We start from the raw sequence: 26,573 nt of genomic DNA, 5'->3' as shown, positions 1-26,573 counted from the left end.
ACTAGGTTGCCTTTTAGTTTTGTTGTTTCCTTTGCTGTTGTGCAGAAGCTTTTTTATTTTGATGTAGTCCCAACAGTTTATTTTTGCTTTTGTTTACCTTGCCTCAGGAGACCTATCTAGAAAAACGTTTCTATAGCCGATGTCAGAGAAATTACTGTCTGTGCTCTCTTCTGGGATTTTTATGGTTTCAGGTCTTACATTTAGGTCCTTAATCCATTTTGAGTTTATTTTTGTATATGGTGTAAGAAAGTGGTCCACTTTCATTCTTTTGCATATAGCTGTCCAGTTTTTCCAGCATAATTTGTTGAAGAGACTTTTTCTCATTGCATAGTTTTGCTTTCTTTGTCAAAGATTAATTGACCATATAACCAAGGTTTTATTTCTGGGTTTCTTTCTATTCCAGTCTGTTGATCTGTGTGTCTATTTTTGTGCCAGTACTGCACTGTTTTGATTACTACAGCTTTGTATTATATCTTGAAATTTGGGATTGCGATATCTCCATGTTTGTTCTTCTTTTTCAAGACTGCTTGGCTATTTGGGGTCTTTTGTGGTTCCATACCAATTTTAGGATTGTTCAAGTTCTATGAAAAGTGCTGTTGGTATTTTGATAGGGATTGCATTAAATCTATAGATTGCTTTGAGTAGTATGGACATTTTAACGATATTTATTCTTCCAATCCATAAGCATAGAATATCTTTCCGTTGCTTTGTGCCATCGTCTATTTCTTTCATAAGCTTTTTATAGTTTTCAGAGTATAGTCTTTCGCCTCCTTGATTAAGTTTATTCCCAGGTATTTTATTTTTGGTACAATTGTAAAAGGGATTATATTTTTAATTTCTCTTTCTGCTGCTTCATTATTAGTGTATAGAAATGCAACAGATTTCTGTATAGTGATTTTGTATATTGCAAACTTACTGAATTCATTTATCAATTCTAGATTTTGGTGGCGTCCTCAAGGCTTTCTGTATAATAGAATCTTGTCATCTGAAAATAGTGAAAGTTTTACTTCTTCTTTACCAATTTGGATGCCTTTTAGTTCTTTTTGTTGTCTGATTGCTATGGCTAGGACTTCTAGTACTATGCTATATAAAAGTGGTGAGAATGGACATCCTTGTTCTGTTCTTGACCAAGTATGATGTTAGCTGTTGGTTTTTCATATATGGCCTTTATTATGTTGATGTATGTTCCCTTTAAACCTACTTTATTGAGGGTTTTTATCATGAATGAATGTTGTATTTTGCCAAATGTTTTTTCTGTACCTACTGAAATGATTTTATGGTTTTTATCCTTTTATTGATGTTATATATCAAGTTGATTGGTTTGTGAATATTAAACCAGCCTCACATCCCAGGAGTAAATCCCACTTGATCTTGGTGATTTTTTTTTAAGTGTATAGTTGGATTTGGTTTGCTAATATTTTTGTTGAGGATTTTTACATCTATGTGCATCAGAAATACTGGCCTGTAGCTTTCTATTTTGTGGTGTCTTAATCTGGTTTTGGTATCAGGTTAATGCTGGCCTCATAGAATGAATTTGGAAGCCTTTCTTCCTCTTCTATTTTTTAGAATAGTTTGACAAGAATAGATATTAACTCTCCTGTAAAATGTTTGATAGTATTTACTTGTGAAGCCATCTGGTCCTGGACTTTTGCTTGTTGGGAGTTTTTTGATGAGTGATTCAATTGCATTGCTCGCAATCACTCTGTTCAAATTTTCTATTTCTTCCTAATTCAGTTTTGGAAGGTTGTATGTCTAGGAATTTATCCATTTCTTCCAGGTTGTCCAATTTTCAGGCAGTTTTTCATAATATTCTCTCATAATCCTTTGGATTTCTGTAGTATCAAATGTTATTTCTCCTCTATCATTTCTGATTTTGTTTCAGTTATCTCTCTCTCATGAGTCTGGCTAAACGGGTATCAATTTTGTTAATCTTTTCGAAGAACCAGCTCCTGGTTTCATTGATCTGTTCTATTGGTTTTTTTAGTTTCTATTTTATTTCTGCTCTAATCTTGATTATTTCTTTCCTTTGTTCTTTTTCTAGCTCCTTTAGGTGTAAGGTTAGGTTATTTGAGATGTTTGCATGCTTCTTGAGTTAGGCCTATGTTGCTATAAACTTACTCTTATAAAAGCTTTGCTGTATCCCAAAGATTTTGGAACACTGTGTTTTCATTTTCATTTGTTGCTATGTATTTTTTTTTTAATTTCCTCTTTGATTCTTGGTTGACCTATCCATTGTTTAGTTAAATGTTATTTATCTTCCATGTATTGGTGCTCTTTCCAGATTATTTTCTTGTGGTTACTTTCTAGTTTTACACTGCTGTGGTCAGAAAAGATGCAAGGTATGACTTCAGTCTTTTTTAATTTGTTGAAATTTGGTTTTTGGCCTAATATGTGATCTCTTCTGGAGAATTTTCCATATGCACTTGAAAAGAATGTGTATTCTGATGTTTTAGGATGGATTTTCTGAATATACCTGTTAGATACATCTGGTCCAATATATCATTCAGAGCCACTGTTTCCTTATTTATTTTCTGTTTGGATGATCTATTCATTCATGTAAGTGAGGTGTAAAGTCACCTACTATTACGGTATTACAATCGATTAGTTCCTTCATGTTTGTTACTGGCTGCTTTATGTATTTGGGTGCTTCCATGTTGGATGCATAACTATTTACAATTGTTGTATCTTCTTGTCGGATTGTACTCTTTATATACAGTGACTTTGTCTCTTATTACACTCTTTGTTTTAAAATTTATTTTGTCTACCTTGGCTTTTTTTTCACTTCCATTTGCATTTTAAATGCTTTTCCATCCTTTCACTTTCAAGTTGCATGTGTCTTTAGGTCTGAAGTCTCTTGTATACAACATGTGGATGGGTCTTGTTTTTTGTTTTTTTTTTTTTTAAGATTTATTATTTTTTTAATTTTATTTTTTATTTTTTAAAATTTACATCCAAATTAGTTAGCATGCAGTGCAACAATGATTTCAGGAGTAGATTCCTTAGTGCCCCTTACCCATTTACCCCATCCCCCCTCCCACAACCCCTCCTGTAACCCTCAGTTTGTTTTCCATATTTATGAGTCTCTTCTGTTTTGTCCCCCTCCCTGTTTTTATATTATTTTTGCTTCCCTTCCCTTATGTTCATCTGTTTTGTCTCTTAAAGTCCTCATATGAGTGAAGTCATATGATTTTGTCTTTCTCTGATTTCGGTTAGCATAATACCCTCCAGTTCCATCCACGTACTTGCAAATGGCAAGATTTCATTCTTTTTGATTGCCAAGTAATATTCCATTGTGTGTGTGTGCGTGTGTACGTGTATGTGTGTATATATATATTCTATATATATCCTATACACACACACACGCACACACGCACACACACATACACATCTTCTTTCTCCATTCATCCATTGATGGACATTTGGGCTCTTTCCATACTTTGGCTATTGTTGATAGTGCTGCTATAAACATGGGGGAGCATGTGTCCCTTCAAAACAGTACACCTGTATCCTGTGGATAAATGCCTAGTAGTGCAATTGCTGGGTCGTAGGGTAGTTCTAGTTTTAGTTTTTTGAGAAACCTCCATACTGTTTTCCAGAGTGGCCACAACAGCTTGCATTCCCAGGGTCTTGCTTTTTATCCATTCCGTCACCCTGTGTCTTTTGATTGGAGCATTTAGTCTATTTACATTCAAAGTAATTATTGATAGGTATGTACATATTGCCATTTAGTTAACCGTTTTATGGTTGTTTTTATAGTTCTTCTGTTCCTTGTTCTCTTCTCTCATGGTTTGCTGGTCTTCTTTAGTTATATACTTGGATTCCTTTCTTTATTTTTTGCATATCTGTTCCTGGTTTTGATTTGTCATTCCCATTAGGTTTGTATATAACATCTTTTGCATATAGCAGTCTATATTAAGTTGATGGTTGCTTAAATTTGAGCCCATTCTTTACTCCTCCTTTCACCTTTTAGTTATGTGTGTCAAACTTTATATCCTTTTATTTTATGAATCTCTTGACTAATTTTATAGAAATACTTAATTTTATTGCTTTTATGTTTCCTACTTTTTTTACTCCTCCTTATGGACTTTCCTTTCCACTCAAAGAGTCCCCTTTAACTTTTCTTGTAGGGCTAGTTTAGTGGTGATGAATTCCTTTAACTTCTGTTTATCTGAGAAACTCTTTATCTCTCCTTCTATTCTGAATAATAGCTTTGCTATATAAAGTATATACAGCTTTGCTGTATAGAGTATTCTTGGCTGCAGGTTTGTTTTTTGTTTTTTTTTTTCCAGCACTCTGAATATATCATGCCACTCCCTTCTGGCCTACAAAGTTTCTGCTGAAATATCAGTTGATAGGCTTATTGAGTTTCCCTTGTATGTAATTGTTTTCTCTTGCTGCTTTTAAAATTCTCTTTATCACTACTTTTTGCCATTTTTTTTCATGTTTATTTATTTTTGAGAGAGAGACAGTGTGTGAGCAGGGGAAGGGCAGAAAGAGAGGGAGACACAGAATCTGAAGCAGGCTCCAGGCTCCGAGCTGTCAGCACAGAGCCTGACACGGGGCTCGAACTCACAAACCAGAAAATCATGACCTGAGCTAAAGTTGGACACTTAACCAATTGAGCCACTCAGGTGCTCCTGCCATTTTTTAATTACTGTGTGTCTTGGTGTGGACCACCTTAGGTTGATTTTATAGGGCAGTTCTTTGATTCTTGGATCTGGATTTCTGTTTCCTTCCCCATATTTGGAAAGTTTTCAGCTATTATTTCTTCAAATAGGTTTTCTTCCCCCTTTTCTCTCTTTTTTCCTGTAGGATCCCTATAATGCAGATGTTATTACACTTGATGGTGTCACTGAGTTCGCTAAGTCTGTTTTCAGTTTTTGTTATTATTTTGTGTCTCTCCTCTTCAGCCTGATCACTTTCCATTACTCTGTCCTCCAGGTCACTGATCCATTCTTCTGCTTCCTCTAGTCTACTGTTTATTCCTTGTAGTATATTTTTAATTTCAGTTATTGAATTCTTCACCTGTGGTTGGTTCTTTTTAAATTTTTTCTATGTCTTTGTTAAGCATCTCACTGAGGTCCTTCACTTTTTTCTCAAGTCCAGTGAGTATCATTAGGACCATTACTTTAAGTTCTTTGTCAGGCATATTAATTATCTGTTTTGGTTAGGTCTCTTGCTATGACTTTGTCCTGTTCTTTCATTTGAGACACATTCCTATGCCTCTTCGCTTTGTTTAACTGTGTCTGTTCCTATGTGTTAGGAAAGTCAGCTGTCTCCTGCTCTTGAAAGTAGTGGCTGTATGAAGAAGAGGTCCTGTAATGTCCTGCAGTGCAGTGTCCCCTGTTCATCAGAACTTGGTGCTTCAGGGGTGTCTCCCATGTGTGTTGTGTTTGCCCTACTATTGTGGCTGAGTTGCTTTTACTTTCAGGCCCAACATCTGCAATGGCTCTCTTTGCCCATTGTGGGCATGGTTTGGTCCCTATGTTGTTAGTGGGACAGTCTGAGGCCACCTTGGGCTTGAGTTGAGTCAGACCAGGCATTTTCTAGAGATGTAATAGCATATAACTGCAGGGCACTTTCCCTGTATTGTCCCTTGAGAAGCTTTTATTGGTGGGAGGGGCCTGCAGTCAGACCAGATATCAGCCCTCAGCCCACTGCTGGGGTGCAGTTGGAATGGTGTGTATGGTTATCTTTCCTTCTCCCTGGGGCAGGAGTCACTTTGGAGGGGTGCTGGACCCTGTTGGGCCAGGCTTGCAGCACTACTATGGATGGGCTCCAGGCAAGGGCATATTGGAGGAGGCAGGTCTGTAGGAGAATGCAAGGGTGGGACACACTGTTAGCAAATTAGGTAGGAAATGTTGCTGCTTTGCTGGTTCCTGCAGGTGTGTCCATGTGTCTAGGCTGGGGGGTGGGGGAAGAAAATGGGGCCTGCCAGCTCCTTTGTTCCTGGAGAAGTTTTGCCTCCAACACACATTCTGAGATTATTAACCATATCCCCTTCCTGTATACCCCAAGCTTTTTTTCCCCCCCAAACTAATGCTTCTATGCTGTATCTTCGTGGGGCTGTTCGTTGTGCTGTCTCTTTCAGGGTGGGGATTCTGTTTCCTCTCACCCACCTGGGTCTCCCAGAGCTGAGCCTGCTGATTTTTAAAGTTCCTGATGTTAAGCCCAGCTGGTTGTAAGAAGTCATAAAATTATGCCCCTTTGGTTTTCATGCAGGTTTCCCCATGCCACAAGTGATTGGTGTGAGGGTCTGGTCCTCTCCCCTTTCTGTACCTGTGGTTTCCCTCCCTCCCCTAGACAGTCCCAATGAGCTCTTGACAATGTTTCAACCCTTCTTGCTCTCTGCAGAGTGGCCTTGTCTCTACATTGAGTTGTGGAGAGTCTGTTCTGCCAGTCTTTGGGTCCTTTGCTGGGTTATTTACACTGATGTACATGTTATCTAGTTGTATCCATGGGATGAGGTGAGCTTAGGGTCCTCCTATTCTGTGATCTTCCTCCCAGGTTCCAGAACCTCATTCCTTTTAGTGCCTGAGGAATATTTTATTGTGTGTTTCTACCATGTTTTGTTTATCTAGTCATCTGCTAGTGGATACATGGGTTGCTTCCACCTTTTGGCTCTTATGAATAATGCTGCAATGAAAAACTGTTGTAAAAGTATATGTTTGAGTTCTTGAATTCAGTTCTCTTGAGTACATACTTAAGTGTGGTATTGCCACGTCATTTGGTAATCACTGTTTAACTTTCTGAGGAACCACCCATACTGTCTTCTACAGCCACTGCACCACTTTACATCCTGAGCATCCGTGCAGAAGGTTCTTATTTCTCCATATCCTTGTCAATGTCCTTTGAAACACAAAGTTTTTAATTATGATGTCCCAATGTCTCTATTCTTTTTTTGTTCATGCTTTTATTGTCATAATTAAAAATATACAGCCAAATCCATGGTATGAAGATTTTCTTGCATGTTCTAAGAGTTTTATGATCTTAGCTCACACTAGGTCTTTGATCAGTTTTAAGTTACTTTTTATATATAATGTGAGGCTCCAAGTTTATTTACATATATATGTGTATATACACGCACATACATACATAGAGCATTAAAAGGCAATAGTTTGAACCATTTGTTGAGGAGATTCGTTTTTCCTCATTGAATGGTCTTTCACCCTTGTCAAAAATCTTGGCCATACATGTATGGGTTTATTTCTATACACTCAAGTCTCTTTCATTGTTCTGCTTGTCTGTCCTTAAGCATACTGCACTGTTTTGATTACTTTAGATTTGCAGTGTATTTTGAACTGGGAAGTGTGACTTCTCCAACTTTTTTAGAGTGTTTTAGATATTCAGGATCCCTTGCAATTACATTTGGAGGACCACATTTTCCATATCTACAAAAAAGGATATTGGAATTTTGATAAGGATTGTGTTGAATTTATAAATTGCTTAGGGTATTATTGCCATCTTAATATTAAGCCTTCCAATTGATGAACATGGAACATCTTTCCATTTTATTTAGGTTGTCTTTAATTTCTTTCACCACTATCTTATAATTCTTAGTGTACAAGTGTTCCACTTTGTTAATTTTTTTCCTAGGTATTTTATTCTTTCAGCTGCTGTTGCAAATGAAATTGATCTCTTAATTTCCTTTTTGGATTGTTCACTGCTGGTGTATAGAAACCCAACTGATTTTTATATAATCTTGTAACCTCCAACTTTGCTGAATTTATAGCTCTAGTAGTTTTCTTATGGATTCTTTGGGATTTTCTATATATAGGACTATGTCTTCTGTAAATACAGTTTTCAATGTGGGTTCCTTTGCCTTCTTGTAGTAATGCTCTATGATAATGTTGAATAGCAGTGGTGAAAATATGCATCCTTGTCTGTTCCTCTTCTGAGAAGGAAGATTTGACCTTTCACTATTGAGAATGGTGTTAGCTGTGTGATTTTCAAAAATGCCATTTATCATGTTGAGAAGGTTCTCTTTCATCAACATTCATTTTTTTGACATGTCCAGTTGTTTTGGCACCATTTGTTAAAAAGACTGTCCTTTCTCCCTTGCACTGTTGTCAGAGTAGTTGACTATATTTGTCTGTTTCTGAATTGTGTAGTCTGTCCCATTTATCTATATTCTTGCACCAATTCCATACTGTATTGATTATTGTAGCCTTATAGTAGTATCAGTTGTTCAACTTTCTTCTGGATTATTGGTTTGGCTCTTCTCGCCTTATGCCTTTCCATATAAACTTCTGTATCAGTTTGTCAATACCCAAGAAGGAAAAAAAAATGCTGGGATTGGGGATTGCATTGAATCTGTGGTCCAGTTGGGAATCCCACTTTGGTCATGGTGTATATTTTTTTTAATACACTGTTGGATTCAATTTACTAACATTTTGTTGAGAATTTATCGCCTTTGTTCATGAGAGATGTTAGTAGTTTTCCTTTCTTGTAATGTCTTTGGTTTTTGTATTAGGGCAATGCTGGCTTCATAGAATGACTTAGGAAGTATTCCCTCTGCTTCTGTTTTCTGGAAGATTGTAAAAAATTGGTATCTCTTCTTTAAATGTTTGGTAGAATTCACCCATGTACCATCTGGGTCTAATGTTTTCTGTTTTGGTGTGTTATTAGTTATTGGTTCATTTTTTTTTTAAACAGATATAAGCTTATTCAGACCATCTATTTCTCCTTATGTGAGTTTTGTTAGGTTTTATCTTTCAAGGAATTGGTCCATTTTATTGCCATCAAATTTGTGGGCACAGATAATGTTCACATTATTCCTGCATTAGCCTTTTGTTATACACTGAATCCATAGTGATGACACCTTTTTCATCTCTGATATTAGTAATTTGTGTTTCTCTCTCTCTCTTTTTTTTTTAATAAGCTTGGCTAGAGGCTTACTGATATTTTGAAAGAACTAGCTTTCTGTTTTATTGATTTTCTCCGTTGATTTCCTATTTGCAATTTCATTGATTTCTACAATAAAATAAAATAGGGCTTTTATTCCTTTTCTTGTGCTTTCTTTGGATTTAATTTGCTCTTCTTGTTCTAGTTTCCTAAGGTGAAAGCTTAGCTTACTGATTTTAGATCTTTCTTTTCCTACACACACACACACACACACACACACACACACACACACACACCTACACAGTGCTATAAGTCACTCTAAGAATTGCTGTCACTGCATTCCACAAATTTTGATGTTGTATTTATCATTTTCGTTTAGTTAGAAATATTTAAAAATTTCTCTTGAAGTTTCTCCTTTGATGCATGTGTTGTTTAGAAGTGAGTTGTATTCTCCAGGTATTTTGGGATTTTCCAACCCTCTTTCTGATACTGATTTCTAGTTTAATTAAATTGTGGTTTGAGAGCAGACATTGTCTGATTTCTTTTAAATTTCTTTAGGTGCATTTCATGGCTCAGAATATGGTCTGTCTTGGTGAATGTCCCATGTGAGCTTGAAAAGAATGTATAGTCTGTTTCTAATTGGATGAAATATTCTATATGTCAGTTATATTCAGTTGATTGATGATGCTTTAGAGTTCAACTATATCCTTACCAATTTTCTGCTTGCTGGATCTATCCATTGCTATTAGAGAGGTGTTGAAGTCTCCAACTATAATAGTGGATTTATCTATTTCTTCTTGCATTTATATCGGTGTTTGCCTTTAGGTATTTTGTGCTCTGGTTTTAGGCACATACACATTAAGAATTGTTATGTCTTCTTGGAGTATTGAGCCCCTTATCATCATATAATGCCCCTTTTTATCTTTGATAACTTTCCTTGCTCTGAAGCCTGCTGTATCTGAAATTAACATAGTTACTCTGCTGTCTTTTATTAGTGTTATTAGCATGTATCTTCGTCTGTTCAGGCTACTGTGACAAAAAATACCACAGAGTGGGTAAACAACAAACATTTATGTCACATAGTTATGGGGCCTAGGAAGTCCAAGATTGAGATGCCAGCAGATTGGATGTCTGTTGAGAGCCTACTTCCTGATTCGTAGACAACTGTCTTCTCACTGTGTCCTCATATGGCAGGAGGAGCAAGGGAGCCTCTAGGGTCTCTTTTATAAGGTCACTAATACCATTTGTGAGGGCTCCACCCTTATGACTTAATCACATCCCAAAGTTCCAAATTTCCTCACATTGGGTATTAGGCTTCAACATAAGAATTTTAGAGGGACACAAACATTCACCTAAAGTGGCGTGGTATCCCTTTCCCTGTCCTTTATTTTTAATCTGTGCCTTTATTTAAAATGGGTCTCTTATAGATAACATATAGTTGGCTCTCCCCTGTGTTTTGATCTACTCTGAAAATCTTTTAGTTGATGTATTTAGACCATTGACATTTAAAGCGATTGTTGATTTAGTTGTATTAACATCTACCATATTGTAAGTGTACTTTTTATTATTGTTGCCTTCATTCTTTGTTCCTATTTTTGTCTTCCATTGTTTTTCTGCCTTTAGTGGTTTCAGTTGAGCATTTAAATGATTCTACTTTTTCTCCTACCTTAGTATATTAATTATATTTCTTTATTCTAGTGATTTCCCCACAGTTGCACTATACATTTACAACTAACTTTCAAGTAACAATATACTGGTAGTGAAATACTGTCTAACAAAATATTCCTAATTTCTTCACCCCGCCTTCCATGGCTTATATCATTGCTTTTGCTCATTTCATATATACATACACCTATATAAACATTTAGATAAGCATACATAACTGAATACATTGTCGCTACTATTATTTTGAAGGAACTGTTATGTTATATTAAGAATCATAAAAATGAAAGTATTTTACCTTAATTTATTCCTTCTCTAGTACTCCCCCTCTCTTTATGTATATTTGCATTTCTGACCTATATCCTTTTTCTTCTCTCTGTAGAACTTATTTTAACTTCTCTTGCAACATGTTCCTTCGTTTTGTTTGTCTGAGAAAGTATTTTACCTTCACTTTTGTGTGTGTGTTTAAATCTTTTTTTTTTCTTAATTTTGGTAAAAAACACCTAACGTTAAATTCATGCTCATAATCATTTTTATTTATTATTTAAAAAAAAAAATTTTTTTTTCAACGTTTATTTATTTTTGGGACAGAGAGAGACAGAGCTTGAACGGGGGAGGGGCAGAGAGAGAGGGAGACACAGAATCGGAAACAGGCTCCAGGCTCTAAGCCATCAGCCCAGAGCCCGACGCGGGGCTCGAACTCCCGGACCGCGAGATCGTGACCTGGCTGAAGTCGGACGCTTAACTGACTGCGCCACCCAGGCGCCCCTCTCATAATCATTTTTAAACACACGGTTCAGCAGTGTTAAACATATTATATTGTTGTATTGTAGATTTCTAGAACTTTTTTTGTTTGAGAGAGAGAGAGAGAGAGAGAGAGAGAATGAGAATGAATCCCAAACAGGATCCATGCTGTCAGCACAGAGCCCGACACAGGCCTCAAACTCATGAACTGTGAGATCATGACCTGAGCTGAAATCAAGAGTCAGATGCTTAACTGACTGAGTCACCCAGTCACCCCTAGTTTTCTAGAACTTTTTAATCTTGTAACACTGAAACTATATTCATTAAGCACTTATTTCACCTTTCCAGTCCTCCCAGTTTTTGGTGATCACTTTTCTCCCTTCTATTTGTATGGTTTTTTTTTTTTTTTTTAATTTTTTTTTTTTCAACGTTTATCCATTTTTGGGACAGAGAGAGACAGAGCATGAACGGGGGAGGGGCAGAGAGAGAGGGAGACACAGAATCGGAAACAGGCTCCAGGCTCCAAGCCGTCAGCCCAGAGCCTGACGCGGGGCTCGAACTCACGGACCGCGAGATCGTGACCTGGCTGAAGTCGGACGCTTAACCGACTGCGCCACCCAGGCGCCCCATGTATGGTTTTGAATACTGTAGGTACTGCATATGAGTAAAATCATATAATTTTTTGTCCTTCTGTTAACTTACCTATTTTGCTTAATGTGTCCTCTAGGTTTATCCATGTTATAGCACATGACAGAATTCCCTTTTTTTTAAAAGCCTGCATAGTATTCCACGGTATGCATATACCTAAAGTTTTCTTTATTCTTGTGTCTGTTGATGGACATTTGGGTTGCTTTCACCTCTTGGTGATTGTGAATAATGCAGTTGTGAACATGGATGTGCAAATAACTTGAGACCTTATTCTAAATTCTTTTGGGTATATATCCAGAGTTGGGATTGCCAGATGATGTAATAATTCTATTCTTAATTTTTTTTTTTTTTGGTAAAATTTAGGTACTGTTTTCTATAATTACTGTGCCATTTTACATTTCCACCAACCATACATACATAAGGGTTCCAACTTTTCCACATTCTTGCTAACATTTATTTTCTGTTCTTTTGATAATAGCCATCCTGATTGGTGTGAAGGGGCTATCTCATGGTTTTGACTTGCATTTCCCTAATGATTAGTTATATCATTTTTTGAGTATCTTTTTATGTGCTGATTAGCCATTTTTATATCATCTTTGGAGACATGTCTATTCAAGTCCTTTACCTAAGTTTTCATTGGGTTATTTGTAGAAGCTCCATATATATATTTTTGGATACTAATTTTTCAGATATAGGATTTGCAATTACTTTCTTCCATTCTGTATGTTGCCTTTTTACTTTGTTGAGTGTTTCTTTTGACACACAAGTTATTTAATTTGATGTAATTTTTTTTTTTTTCCATTTGTCTATTCTTTCATTGCCTATGCTTTTGGGGTCATATCCAAGAAATCACAGCCAAATCTGGTGTCCTAAAGCTTTTTCCCTATGTTTTCTTCTAAGAGCTTAGGTCTTACTTTTACGTATCTCGTCCATTTTGTGTTCATTTTTGTATATAGGTCCAACTTTACTCTTTTGAGATGTGGAAATTTAGTTTTCCCATCACCTTTTATTGAAGAAACTATCCTTTCCTCATTGTATAGACTTGGCACCCTAGCCCAAAATCATGTGACCATACATGCAAGGGCTTATTTCTGGGTGCTTTACTTTTTTCTTTTGGCTTATGTATCTGCCTTTGTCCCAGGACTACACTGTCTTAATTACCTAAAATTACGGTGGCTTTGTACTAAATTTTGAAATCAGAGAATCTGAGGCATTCGACTTTGTTGTTCTTTTTCGAGATTGTTTTAGCTCTTTGGTGTCCTTTGGGATTCCATTTGAATTTCAGGACTTTTTTTGCCTTGTATCTGCAAAAAGTGTCATTGGGATTTTGAAGGACATTGCATTGAATCTATAGATCACTTTAGGTAGTGTAAATATTTTAAGAATATTAAGTCTTCCAATCCATGAGCACAAGATATCTTCCCATTCATTTGTAACTTCTTTGATTTCTTTTAGAAGTGTTTTGTAGTTTTCAGTGTACAAATTTTTAACCTAGTTGGCTAAACTTATTCCTAAGTATATTTTTTATGCTATAATAAATGGGATTTTCTTAGTTTCCATTTTAGATTGATCATTATTAGTGTATAGGAATGCAACTGACTTTTCATTTTGTATCCTGTAAGTTTGCTGAACATATTTACTTATTCTAACAATTTTTCTTGGAAATACTTACGGCTCTCCACATGTAAGATCAAGTCATCTGCCAACAATTTTTTTTTTCTCCTTTCAAATTTGTATTCCTTTTCTTCATTTTTCTTGTGTAATTCCTCTTGGGAGGGACGAGTGGGCATCCTTGACCTATTCTTGATCTTAAGAGGAAAAGTTTCAGTCTTTCCCCACTGCACATGATGTTAGCTGTGAGTCTTTAATATATGGCTTAATTTATTATGTTGGGGTGATTTTATCCTATTCCCATTTGTTGTATTTTGTTTTTTAATCTTTTGATGTTTATGTTTATTTTTTAAATGTTTATTTGTAAAGTGGGGGAGGGGCAGAGAGAGGAGGAGAGACACAGAATCTGAAGCAGACTCCAGGATCTGAGCTGTCAGCACAGTCTGATGCAGGGCTCGAACTCACGGACTGTGAGATCATGACTTGAGCCAAAGTCGGACGCTTAACTGACTTAGCCACCCAGGCGCCCCTGTTGTGTTTTTGTTTTTAAATCATGGAAGTGTATTGAACTTTCTCAAATTTCCTGTCTGCATTGAGATGATCATGTTTTCTCTCCTTCATTTGTTAGTATGGTGTATTATATTGATTTTTCATATGTTGAACCATCCTTGCTTTCCATGTATTAATTTCACTCAGTTGTAGTGTATGGTCCTTTTAATGTTCTGTTGAATTTGGTTTGAGAATATTTTCTTTAGAGTTTTTGCATCAATATTCTTCAAGAATTTGGTTTGTGATTTTATGTCTTTGGTTTTGGTTCTAGGGTAATGCTGGCCTCGTACAATGAGTTTGGGAATAGTTCCTCCTCTTTGATTCTTTGGAAGAGTTTGAGGATTGGTGTTCTTTAAATGTCTGGTAGAATTTAACAGGCATATAGTTTTGGGCTGTTCTTTGTTGGGAGATTTTGGAATACTGCTTTAATTTCTTCACTAGTTATTGGTCTGTTAAGATTTTTTTTTATTTCTTCATGATTCACTCTTGATAGGTTGTACAATTCTAGGAGTTTATCCATATTTTCTTGGTTATCCACTTTGCTGGCCTATAATTATTCCTAATAGTCTCTTTTAATCTTTTTAATTTTGGGGACTTCAGTTGTAATGTCTCATATTTCATTTATAATTTTAGCCATGAATCTTCTCCCTTTCTTATTCTAACTGATGGTTTGTCCATTGTGTTGCTCTTTTCAGTAAACCAAGACTTTTGCTGATTTTTCCCCATTTTTTATTCTCTATTTCATTATTTCTGCTCTAATCCTCATTATTTCCTTCCCTCTGCTAACTTTGAGTTTATTCTTACTTTTCTAGTTCCTTGAGATATTATGTTAGTTTGTTGATTTAAGAACTTCCTTCTTTAAATATAAGTGTTTACTGCTATAAACTTTCCTTAGTACAGCTTTTGCTGTATCCCATAAGTTTTGGTATGCTGTGTCTTCATTTCCATTTGTCTCTAGATATTTTCTAAATTTTCTTTGTGATTTATTCTTGGACTCATTTAAGAGCACATTGCTGAGTTTCTACCTATTTGTGGATTTTCCTGTTTTCTTTCTCTTGATTTCTAGTTTCATTCCTTTGTGTTGGAGAAGATACTCTATTGATTTCAATCTTGTGAAATTTGTTAACATTTATTTTGTGGCCCAACATGTTGTCTACCTTGGAGAATGTTCCAGTTGCTCTTGAGGAGAATGTATATTCCACTGTTACTGGTTGGAGTGTTCTGTACTACAACTGTTTGGTATAATTGGCCTATAGTGTTGTTCACATACTCTGTTTCCTTATTGAACTTGTGTGATGGTTCTGTCCATATCTGAAAGTCAGGTTATTGAAGTTTCTTACTACTATTGTCATGCTTTTCTTTCTTCCTTTAGTCAGTGTTTGCTTCATATATTTGGTACTCTAATGTTAGGTAGCATATATGTTTGTAACTGCTATGTTTTCCCTCTATTATTGACCCTCTATTATTATATAATGTGAATTGACCCTCTATTATTATATAATGTCTTTGGCTCTTATGACAGTTTTTATCTTAAATTCTGTTTTCTTAGATTTAAGTGTGGCCACTTCTCTCTTGAGGCTCTCATTGGCATAGAATATCTTTTTCGACCTTTTCACTTCTACCATGTGTCTTTAGATATAAAATTATTCTCTTGTAGACAGCAAATAGTTGGATCTTTTATTTATTTATTTGAGTGTGTGCAAGCAGGGGAGAGGGAGAGGGAGGGGGAGAGGGAGAGGGGGAGAGAGAGAGAGAGAGAGAGAGAGAGAGAGAGAGAGAGAGAGAGAGAGAATCTTAAATACGCTTCACACACAGCATGGAGCCTGACATGGAGCTTGATCCCGTGACCCTGGTATCATGACCTGAGCCCAAATAAAAAATTGGATGCTCAACCGAGTAAAACACCCAGGCACCCCTTGGATTTTTAAAAAATCCATTCAGTTGATCTATGTCTTTAATTGGTGTTATTTAAGCCATTTACATTTAAAGTATTTACTGATTGGGAAGGACTTACTATTGTCATTTTATTCATTTCCAGTCTGTCTTGTAGCTTTTTTGGTCTCTTTCCCTCTTGCTGTCTTCATTTATATTTTGTTGGCTTTTTATGTGTATAATGACATGTTCTGATTTCTTTCTCATTTCCCTTTGTGTATATTCTATCAATAATATTTGTGATTATCATTGCAATTACACAAAACATCTTAAAAGTTATACAGTCTGTTGTAAACTGGTGACTTCAGTTATGTATAAAAACTACTCCAAATCTGCTTTCTCCCATTTTGTTAATTATACAGATTTTTATATTACATATATCCATTAACATTGATTTATAATTACTTTTTATGCTTTTAAAAAACATATTCTCTACATTTTTGTGATTTGCTCACTGCAATTGCATTATAGTATTCTATATTTATCTGTCATTACTTATACCAGGGAATTTTATAGTTTCATTTGGTTTTGTGTTGCTTTGTGTTGTCCTCTCATTTCATTTTATAGGACTTTTTCCAGAATGTCTCATAGGGAAGGTCTAGTGGTGATGAGTTTCCTGTTTTGTTTTTCTTTTTTTTTTTTTTTTTTAATCAGGCAAAGTTTTAGTTTCTCCATTGTTTTTGGAAGAAGTTCTTTTTTGCTAGCTATAGTATTCTTTGTTGGCATTTATTTTCATTCAGTACTTCAAATATATTATCCCACTCCCTTCTAGCCTTCAAGGTTTCTTCTGAGAAATCTGATAATTTAAAAGGAGTTCCTTTGTGACAAGTCACATTTTTCTTGCTACCTTCAAAATTCTTTATCTGTGATTTTTGATAGTTTGATTGTGATGTGTTTTGGAGTACATCTCTCTGGACTTCTTGTTGGAACTATTTGAGATTATTGAATTTGTAAGTTTATTTCTCTCCCCAAATTTGGGATATTTTGGCCAGTTCTTCAGGTAGGTTCTCTGCCCCTTTCTTTTCTTCCTTCTAGGATACCAGTAATGGATAGGTTTCTGTTTGATGATGTCCCAGATGTTCCTTAGGCTGTCTTCATTTTTCTTCATTGCTTTTTTATTTTTGTTCTCTACCTTGGAAATTTCAAAAGGACCATCTTCAAGTTCACAGATTCTTCTGCTTGGTCAAGTCTCCTGCTGAAACCCTCTATGAAATTTTCAATTCAGTTTTTGTATTCTTCAGTTCCAGAATTTGTTTGGTTTTTCATAGTTTTGCTTTGTGGATATTATTTTTCTCATGTATCAATTTCCTTATTTTGTTGTCTTTCTTCTTTTTAATTCATTTAAGGTCCTTTTAACAACACTTTTTAATTCTTTGGCAATTTTTAGATTTCTTTCTTTAAGTTTGGTTTCTGGAGATATACTTTGTTCTTTTAAATGTGTTATGTTTCCTTGCTTCTTTGTGTATCTTATTTGTTATTGGGATTTGGGCATTTGAATAATCAACCAACTCTCCCAGATTTTGCAGTCTGGTTTCTAACAGAGAGGACTTTCTCCCTGACTAGAGATATGGAGACCTCTCAAGCCCTTTCTGGGTATGCACCCTCTCTGGGCTTGTGCACGTTATCTCCTGGTTGGAGAGGTTTGCCGGTTTCTACTCAGGCTCTCCCCCTGTTGTACATCTACAATATTGCAGCTTCTTGTGGTATAGTAAATTGTGATACTGGAGCTCTACCTAGTGTGTGCCTGTAGTACTGCAGACTCTAGGGCCTATTGGATTTTTTTTTCCCAGAGATCCCCAACCTGGGGACTGTTGGTACGTGGACCCATCAAGACAAACTCCCCTTGGGCAGTCCCTCTAAAATTCTGACTTTGGACATACATTCTACCTCCCCAGGTAGAAAACAGGAATTGGGGGTTTCCTCCCAAACATGATGTGTCAAGAAAGAGGGGCTTTGGTATGACAGAGTGGATAGTGTCATGCATTTTCTACTGGGCTTTTTGATGCTGTTGGCTTCACCCATGCCTGGGGTACAGAAACCTTTTGTTTTTTAGATTCTTTACAGGAACATTTGGTCTGTCATTAAGTCTGTGTCTCCATGGCCAAAGGCAGATCTAGGGCTTTCTTTTCTGTCATCTTGCTGACATCATTCTTTTCCTTTGCTTTTGAAGGGTAATTTTGTAGGGTACAGAGTTCTAGGTTGGTGGGGTTTTTTTTCTTCAAGACTTTAAACATTCACTTCACTCTTTTTGTTCACATGGTTTCCAAGGAGAATCAGATGTAATTCTTATCTTTGTGCCCATATAGGTAGTGTTTTTCCCCCTCTGGCTTCTTTCAAAATCTTTTTTTGTATCTTTGATTTTTCTGCAATTTGCATATGATATGCCTGTCTAGGTGTAGTGTATTTTCAGAATTTATTCTGCTCCATGTTCTCTGATATTCCTGCCCCCCCCCCTTTTTTTCCTTTTTGGATCTTATGTTAACATAAGGGAGAATTTTCAGTCATTGCTTCAAATACTGTTTCTGTGCTTTTCTCACTTCTGATATTCTCATTGTGTATATGGTACACTTTTCTTTTTTCTTTTAGTTATCCTACAGTTCTTGGGTATTTTGTTCTGTTTTTTTTTTTTCCTTTGCTTTTCAATTTTGGAGGTTTCTATTGATGCATCGTTCACAGAGTCTATCTTCAACTTTGTCCAGTCTGTTGATGAGCCCATAAGAGTTATTCTTCTGTTAGTGTTTTTTGATCACTAGCATTTTTTTTTTCAACGTTTCTTTTATTTATTTTTGGGACAGAGAGAGACAGAGCATGAATGGGGGAGGGGCAGAGAGAGAGGGAGACACAGAATCGGAAACAGGCTCCAGGCTCTGAGCCATCAGCCCAGAGCCCGACGCGGGGCTCAAACTCACAGACCGCGAGATCGTGACCTGGCTGAAGTCGGACGTTTAACCGACTGCACCACCCAGGCGCCCCTGATCACTAGCATTTTAAAAAAATTCTTAGACTTCTCATTTTTCTGCTTACATTATCCATCTGTTCTTTCTTGTTGCCTGCTTTATTTATTAGAGCCCTTAGCATGTTAGTTGTCTTAAATTCATGGTCTGATAGTTCCAATATCCTTGTCATATCTGAGTTTGGTTCTGTCTCTTCAAACTGGTTTTTTGCCATTTAGCGTCCCTTGTAATTTTTTGTTGAAAGCTGAACATGATGTTCTGAGTTAAAGGAACTACAGAAATAGGTCATTGGTGGTGTAGTCATAAGGTGTGGGGGGATGAGAAGTGTTCTTTAGTCCTTTGATGGTCTCAGTCTTTTAGAAAGCTTGTGGCTTTGGGCTATGAACTTCACAAATGCTTCTCAGTTTTTTCCCAGCCTTTGGTGGGACCTGATGGCTATAGAGGTTGGAACTGGGTATTTGCCTTCTAACATGTTAGACTCTGATGAAAACCACAGTAGTTTATGGTCTGGTTAAATAGTTTTTCTTGGGTGCAGATTTGTTAAGAACAGCATGCTCTGGCATATTTCAGAATGGCTACTTTTCCCCCTCCCCTATCAGAAGTCCAAGGGGATTATTCTCCAGTATTTGCTCTGAGAACCTGGTAGAGCTTCACAAGGTAAAACAAAAATGTTCCAGTTCCCCTGGATTCTTAACTCTTTGGCTTGTACAGACTGAGCCTCTGGCAACTCATTAATTACAGTTTAGGTTTCCCTACCCCAGTAGTAGTTCCCATGGAAGCCTCTGCTTAGGAAGTTTCTGCTCTGATTAGTTGTGATCTCTGTATCTACCTGTCTATAACTCCAATTTTGGGTGCAGTAGTTTGCCCTATGAGTTCACTTCTCTGATCTAAGGAATGGTTTTTCAGTTTGCTCAGCTTTTTGTTAGAACAATGATGACTTCTATGCTCCTTCTATGCTGGACCAGAACCCCCCCCCCTCCCACCCCAGAGTTTCCAACTCTCAAACTTGTCCATACTGAGCCTCCAGCAATTAATCAATTACAATTTATGTTCTTCTGTCCTGATATGGGTTCCCACAGAGTGGAAAATTCACACCTTGGTTAAATGTGTCTCTCTGGATCATTGATTTACCTAGAAGTGAAACTGCCAAGTCACAAAATATGTATGTCATCAAATTTAATGAGTGTGCCACACTCCAAGGGGTTTATACCAGTTTACCATCCTACAAGAGTTCTATGAGAATTGCTGTTATTTTACACATTTCCAGGTCAGTCCGGTATCCTTATAAAGTTTTAGGTCTGATCACATCTACCAATCTTCCATTTTGTGCTCTAGTACCAAGAAAGCTATTTGTTATTTCTAATATTTATTTTGAGAGAGAGAGATCACATGAGCAGGGGGAGGGGTAGAGAAAGAGGAGAGAGAATCCCAACTAGGCTCCATGCTCACATGGGGCTTGATACTACATACTGTGAGATCATGACCTGAGCTGAAATCAAGAGTCACTCAACTAACTGAGCCACCCCAGTGCCCCTATTTGTTAATAGCACTACTGATTTATAGATGACTTTTGAAAAATGCTTTTAAAAAATACTCCTCTTACGTAACTTCTATAGTTAATCCTGAATTTAAATATCTATTCATGCATTCAGTAAATATATACTAGGCCCTTGCTGTGCTCTATCTAGGCACACTGTTGTACCTAAACATTAAGGATGCAATGGTAAACATAAATCAACAAGGAACTGTCATATTTCAAGTTTCTTATAAAATTAATATCTCACACTGGTTTTCCTTACCGAATAGAGAGTTTAGAAAACATTTTGATTTAATTCGTCTTTTTGTAACTTCCCAATACATAAAATTAGACAGGCCTTTCATTTTAAAATTAGCCTACACCTTGAAGATATTTTTTTGTGTGTGTTGTATTATTTTCAATTTCTATGAAACATTCATACCTAGCAAGGCTTACTTAGTAGGAACCTAAATATTTGTCCCAAATTATAGTTAAATCACAAGCCATTTAAATTCAGTTACACTAACCCTAAAAATAGTTACCAGCAGCTGCCAGAATTCCAAACCTTTGCTAATGTGTCCTCTATTGTATCCACTGACACAATAGAGACAATAGTTTCTAATTTGCACAGCCACATTTGGAGAGTGTAAAACTTTGTTCTTAACATACCTGTGATTATCCTGTTTTAAGCCAAATTAGGAGAAATTTAGAACCAATGAGTAAACGGATTAATTTCCTCTTAGAAGTGACAGACTAAACACATTTTAATAGTTGTTATTGTCTGTGAAAAAGTCATACTTCTTTCCCATAATTATGAATGAAAAGGTTAAGATAAAAAAAATGGCTTCCATATCAACATAGAATTGGAAACCACATTAATTTTTTTAAAAAGTTTGCCAAAAACCTTAAACTTGATTTTTATTTCTTGGTTCAGATGCTTGGGGCTACACAGTCGAGAGTGTGAAAAGACTGTCAGGTTCTGCACTTTCAAAGGCTAATGATAATGTTGAAAACTGAGTTTTTTGTTTTGTAAATGTTTATTTTTGAGCATGAGTGATGGAGGGGCAGAGAGGGAGACAGAGAATCCCAAGCAGGCTCCATGCTGTTAGCACAGAACCCAGCACGGGGCTTGAACTCATGAACTGCAAGATCATGACCTGAGCCAAAATCAAGAGTTGGACACTGAACCAACTGAGCCACCCAGGTGCCCCTATGCCTTTCAAGTTTAAGTCAGTAAGTACTTACTGAAGTAAGCCAGTTTGTCAAAAAGAAATCCCACCCACTTTTTCTTGTGGTAGATTATCTTACCAAGAATTCTAAATCCAGGCTGCAACATAAAATTGCACAGGTTGTACACTGCACAGCTCTAGGAGGTTATTGTTCATTCTTTGCCATCAGATTTTTATTATTTTTAACAATTATTTTTTGGCAGAGAGTAATAAAGTGCCTTAAGGTAGTACTGCTTTTTTTCTTAAAAGCATACGGTGCATAAAGGTGCCAACTGAGCCAGTAGAATTTCTGAACATAGAATGATTGATGTAGCACTAGAACCATCTTGAAAACCAACCATCCATGCAATCACCCAAATCCAGAATGCAGACACATTATGGGACAAAGGACTGAGTTTATTTAACAAATAAGATACACAATTGGGGCACGGTATTTTTAGATTAAAAGAGACAGGTTACCAACCAGGTGCAATGTTTGGATGCTGCTTGGATCCTAGTTTGAGTAAATATCTGTAAAAAATTATCTGTTTTGAGGCAACTGAGGCAACTGAATATGCCTTGGGTACTGGGTGATATTAAGAAAATAGTTCATTTTTTTAGATGTGATAATAGCACTGTGGTTGTTTTTTTAATGTCCTTATCGTTTAGAGATACATACTAAAGTATGTGTTGCTAAAATGTTATGTCTCAATGTTTGCTTTAAAATACTTAAGGGCTGGGTGGCTCAGATGGCTGAGTGTCCAATTCTTGATTTCAGCTCAGGTTATGATCCTAGGGTCATGGGATTGAGCCCTTCATCAGGCTCTGCACTGAGCGTGGAGCCTGCTTAGGATTCTCTCCTTCTTCCCCTCTATCCCACTCATGCTTTCTCTTTCTCTAAAAAAAAAAAAAAAAAAAAAAAACAACAAAAAAGCAAAAACAAAATCTTAAGGAAAAAAGTAGAAGGTGGATCTAACAAAAATAGTATATTGAGAATTGCTGAAACTCAGTGATGGTAATATGAAGTCGTCTTATAATTTTGTGCATGTTTGAAAACTTCTCTCATTAAAAAAGAAAAAAGGAACTACATATTCTTACTGGATCTAGTAGAAATCCAGTAGAAATCAGTGAACAATGTTCATTATATTACCTCTTCTTTCTGCAGGAATTGTTCCATTTTAGGAATTATAGAGGGCCCCCAAATTCCGCTGAAGTCACAAGTTATTTCCTTTCCTATAGCTGGTTCCTGGGTTTTCTTCTACCACAGATAAACTTTGGCAATTTGTATCACAGCCATAACTGGAGGGGTGGGAGTAGTTCTTATGAATCCCATAGCGGTGTGCAAGTCAGCAGTTAATTTTTAGGAAGTCAGCAAAATGGTATGGTGGAAATACAAGATTTGGAACCAAAAGACTTGGTTTTATGACTAGATGTGTGACCTCGAGCTAACCACTTAACCTACCTCTGATAATACCTGCACTAAGTACCTCTAAGATAAAAGAAAATCATGACTTTTCAAGTACAAATGACAAAATCATGACTTTTCAAGTGCAGATTATTGTAGACCAGAACTAAGCAAGTCTAGGCTCTTGTTAACTGTATTCAGGATGTCTTAACTTCTGAAGAAAAAGAAATCTGAAGTTGTTATGTGACAGTGTCTGCTTTAGGTCTTATTAGATGGTTATTCCTCTCAAGTACTCAGAATTGTTTTCTAACCATACAAAGCACATTTGTTTAGTACTCTGTTATGGGAAATGTTTGCATGTATATTGCTGCATTTGGCCTCTTAATCCATGACTTATTTTTATGAATTTTTTTTAAAGATGTTTTTCTCCATCCAATAGTATTATGTCAGCAAACTTTCACAGGCTGGTCATCTTGTGTGACTCATTTTAGTAATTAAACACACGTTTAACTGGTTCCATGTTGGCCACAATCAGGAAGAAACAATGAAACTTTCACAAAGTTAGGTTACAGTTTCTGCCCTCCAGGGGTAAAAAAGGTATGCTGTGGTCCAGAGATTCTCAACCTTTGTCTGCTTTATGCTGCCATAGACTTTACATGTGCAATTCACTGCCATCAGTAACTTCTCTTATATGCCTGTTTCTCGGTCCTGGCGTGTCGTGGGTTGAGTAGGCACTTGGTAGCACTGCTTCTGGTCAGTCATCAGTACTTTTAGTCTTGTTCTTCTGTAAAACAGGAGGCTCCTTTGCTGCCATTTATCTTTTGGTTCACTGCTTAACAGCAAACATTTGAGAGTTTTGTGTGCTAGGCACAGATCTGTGGGCTTTATATCGGATTATCTTCTCCTTAGTTCTTGCCTCTTCCTAGTGAGCTGTTTCAGATGACATCCATGCTTTTATGTCCTACCCAGACCTTTCTTCTAAGCTCCAGGCCAGTCCCGTATCTCCAGTTAGCTAATAGACATCTCTGCCTAGATAACCTATACAATCTTCACACTTAATTATGTCCCAAACTGTTTTCCCTTCTGCATTAGTCAGCATATATTTGACCAGTTACTGTGTTTGGTGTTGGGAGATCAGAACTCCCTGTCCATAATGATATACAGCAAGAAAACCTCCATGGTTTATTCTGAGAATCATTTATATGTAAGAATAAAGTCAAACTTCTACTTTAAGCCTAAGGGTCTTATGGTCTGAGCCTGGCTTTTACCCCTCACCTCATCCCATTCTCTTTGCATCTTACATTCTAGCCACATGGGCTACTTCCTGTGCCACCCATACATCCCTGCTTTGTTTACCTCTAAGTCCCTATTCTTCCTTTAACCTCTGCTTTAATATAATTCATGGTGTCGAGCAGGCACTTATTCTATATTTGCCATGTAAATGTCCTTGTATGTCTGTTATTATAATGGACATTTTAAAAAACTTACGGATCAGAAATGTGATTCCCATTTTCAAAGAATTTCTAATGTAGGGCAAATGTAATTTATATATATTTCCATGGAAAGTAAGATTTCCTATCACAATACAACATTTCTTATATTACAATAAAATGTGTGATCCAGTGAGAAAGTCTAGATACTCTACCTTTGCAGAGAGAGTGCGTTCTGACACACTGTGGTCTAAATAAGCTGCACATGTTGTTGAGGCTATAATTAATCTTTAGTAACAGTTACACATTATTTCAGGATAAAATATAATCACAAAACACTAACCATTTCTTTATTATTTAGAATTAACTTATCCATTCTTGGTTTATTAAAAAAATTTTTTTTAAACGTTTGCTTATTTTTGAGACAGAAACAGAGCATGAACGGGGGAGGGTCAGAGAGAGAGGGAGACACAGAATCCGAAGTGGGCTCCAGGCTCTGAGCTGTCAGCACAGAGCCCAACGCGGGGCTTGAACTCACAGACTGTGAGATCATGACCTGAGCCGAAGTCAGACGCTTAACTGACTGAGCCACCCAGGTGCCCCATTCTTGATTTAAAAAAGAAATTGCGGGGCGCCTGGGTGGCTCAGTCGGTTAAACATCCAACTTCGGCTCAGGTCATGATCTTGCCGTCCGTGAGTTGGAGCCCCGCGTCAGGCTCTGGGCTGACAGCTCAGAGCCTGGAGCCCACTTCAGATTCTGTGTCTCCCTCTCTCTCTGACCCTCCCCTGTTCATGCTCTGTCTCTCTCTGTCTCAAAAAATAAACGTTAAAAAAAATAAAAAAGAAATTGCCAGCCTATTAATTTGCTTCCATTCCCTCTCCTGCTCCTGTTGTATCCTAATAATGCCAAATAAAACACTTAAAAGTTAAGCAAACAGCCATCATTTAAAATTACATACATCATCTTTGATTTAACCCCTCTTTTATTACGTACACCTAGTCCCCAGATTCAATGAGTTGTTCTTTCAAAATGATTATTGGATCAGAGCATCTCTATCCATTCTTGTTACCACTGTATCATGCAAGCCCTTCATCAGTTTGTTACTTGAATCTTGGGAGTGACAATCCAGTCAGTCTTACTGTCTTTAGGCTCACTGAGCTCAGTATCCCAGGCCTGGGTCCCTTCAGCACACTGATCAACAGTTGTTAAGATGCTATTTCATACATCAGTCATTCCTCTGATTGAAAGCTTTCAATTGATCTCTATGGCCTAAGAAGTCATTTCAGAGTCCTGTTAGTATTCACCGCTTTTCATAATTTGTCTCCACCACACTCATCCAACCTTATTTTCCACTGCTCTTTATCTCTAACCTTGCATAACTGATTCTATGTTTATTTCTTCTTTGCAAACGCTTTTCAACCGTTATTCTCCCATTAGTATCTTCTTCCTTAGTTTTTCTAAATCCAGATTATCTTGAAGGCCTGACCCTAGTCCCTCTCTAAGAACCCTTCTCCTGTATCTCCTAGTACAGTGAGCTCTTCCTTCTTGTATACCATCTGATGATCAGTAGCCACAAGATCAGATATTGCCACTGTGCAAAACATTATAATCTTTATAGTACTTTTGTTGTCTTTAGAGCTGGCTGGCATATTCAACATTGGACCTGGATAGTAAAATCTGAGGCCAACTTTACTCCATCAGTCAGGATCTACAGAATTTATGTACATTATATAAAAATATTTAGCCTTTTATACTTAGATTTATGTGATTAGGTCTTCTGATGAGCAATTGGAGGCAGAAATCAAGATTTCCTGGGAATAACTTGGGTAGTTATTCATATATTCCTTCAATAAATATTTACTGAGTACTTTTACTCTGTGCCAGGCACTCTTCTAGGTGCTAGGGAAGCTGCAATAAATAAAAAAGAAAAAAAAAATCCAGCCTTTGTGGAGCTTAGTGGGGGCAAATGAACAAATAAAAAATAAAGTAATATAGCAGTAAGTGCAATAAAGAAAAACAAATGAGTGATGGGAGAGGAGATGGGATACTATTTTAGAAAAGACAGGGAA

At 36.7% G+C, this 26,573-nt stretch overlaps 1 protein-coding gene across 6 annotated transcripts in view; it reads left to right on the top strand.

Annotated features, from left to right (window-relative positions):
- The window catches only part of RNF13 (ring finger protein 13), a 165,891-nt gene that overhangs the window by 127,739 nt on the left and 11,579 nt on the right, over positions 1-26,573 (top strand). The gene's annotated exons all lie outside the window — the stretch shown is intronic.

Source organism: Prionailurus bengalensis, chromosome C2 (genome assembly GCF_016509475.1).
Source record: "Prionailurus bengalensis isolate Pbe53 chromosome C2, Fcat_Pben_1.1_paternal_pri, whole genome shotgun sequence".
Lineage (NCBI taxonomy): Eukaryota > Metazoa > Chordata > Mammalia > Carnivora > Felidae > Prionailurus > Prionailurus bengalensis.
Note: the sequence above shows the minus strand (reverse complement) of the source record. Positions and strands in the feature narration are given on the sequence as shown.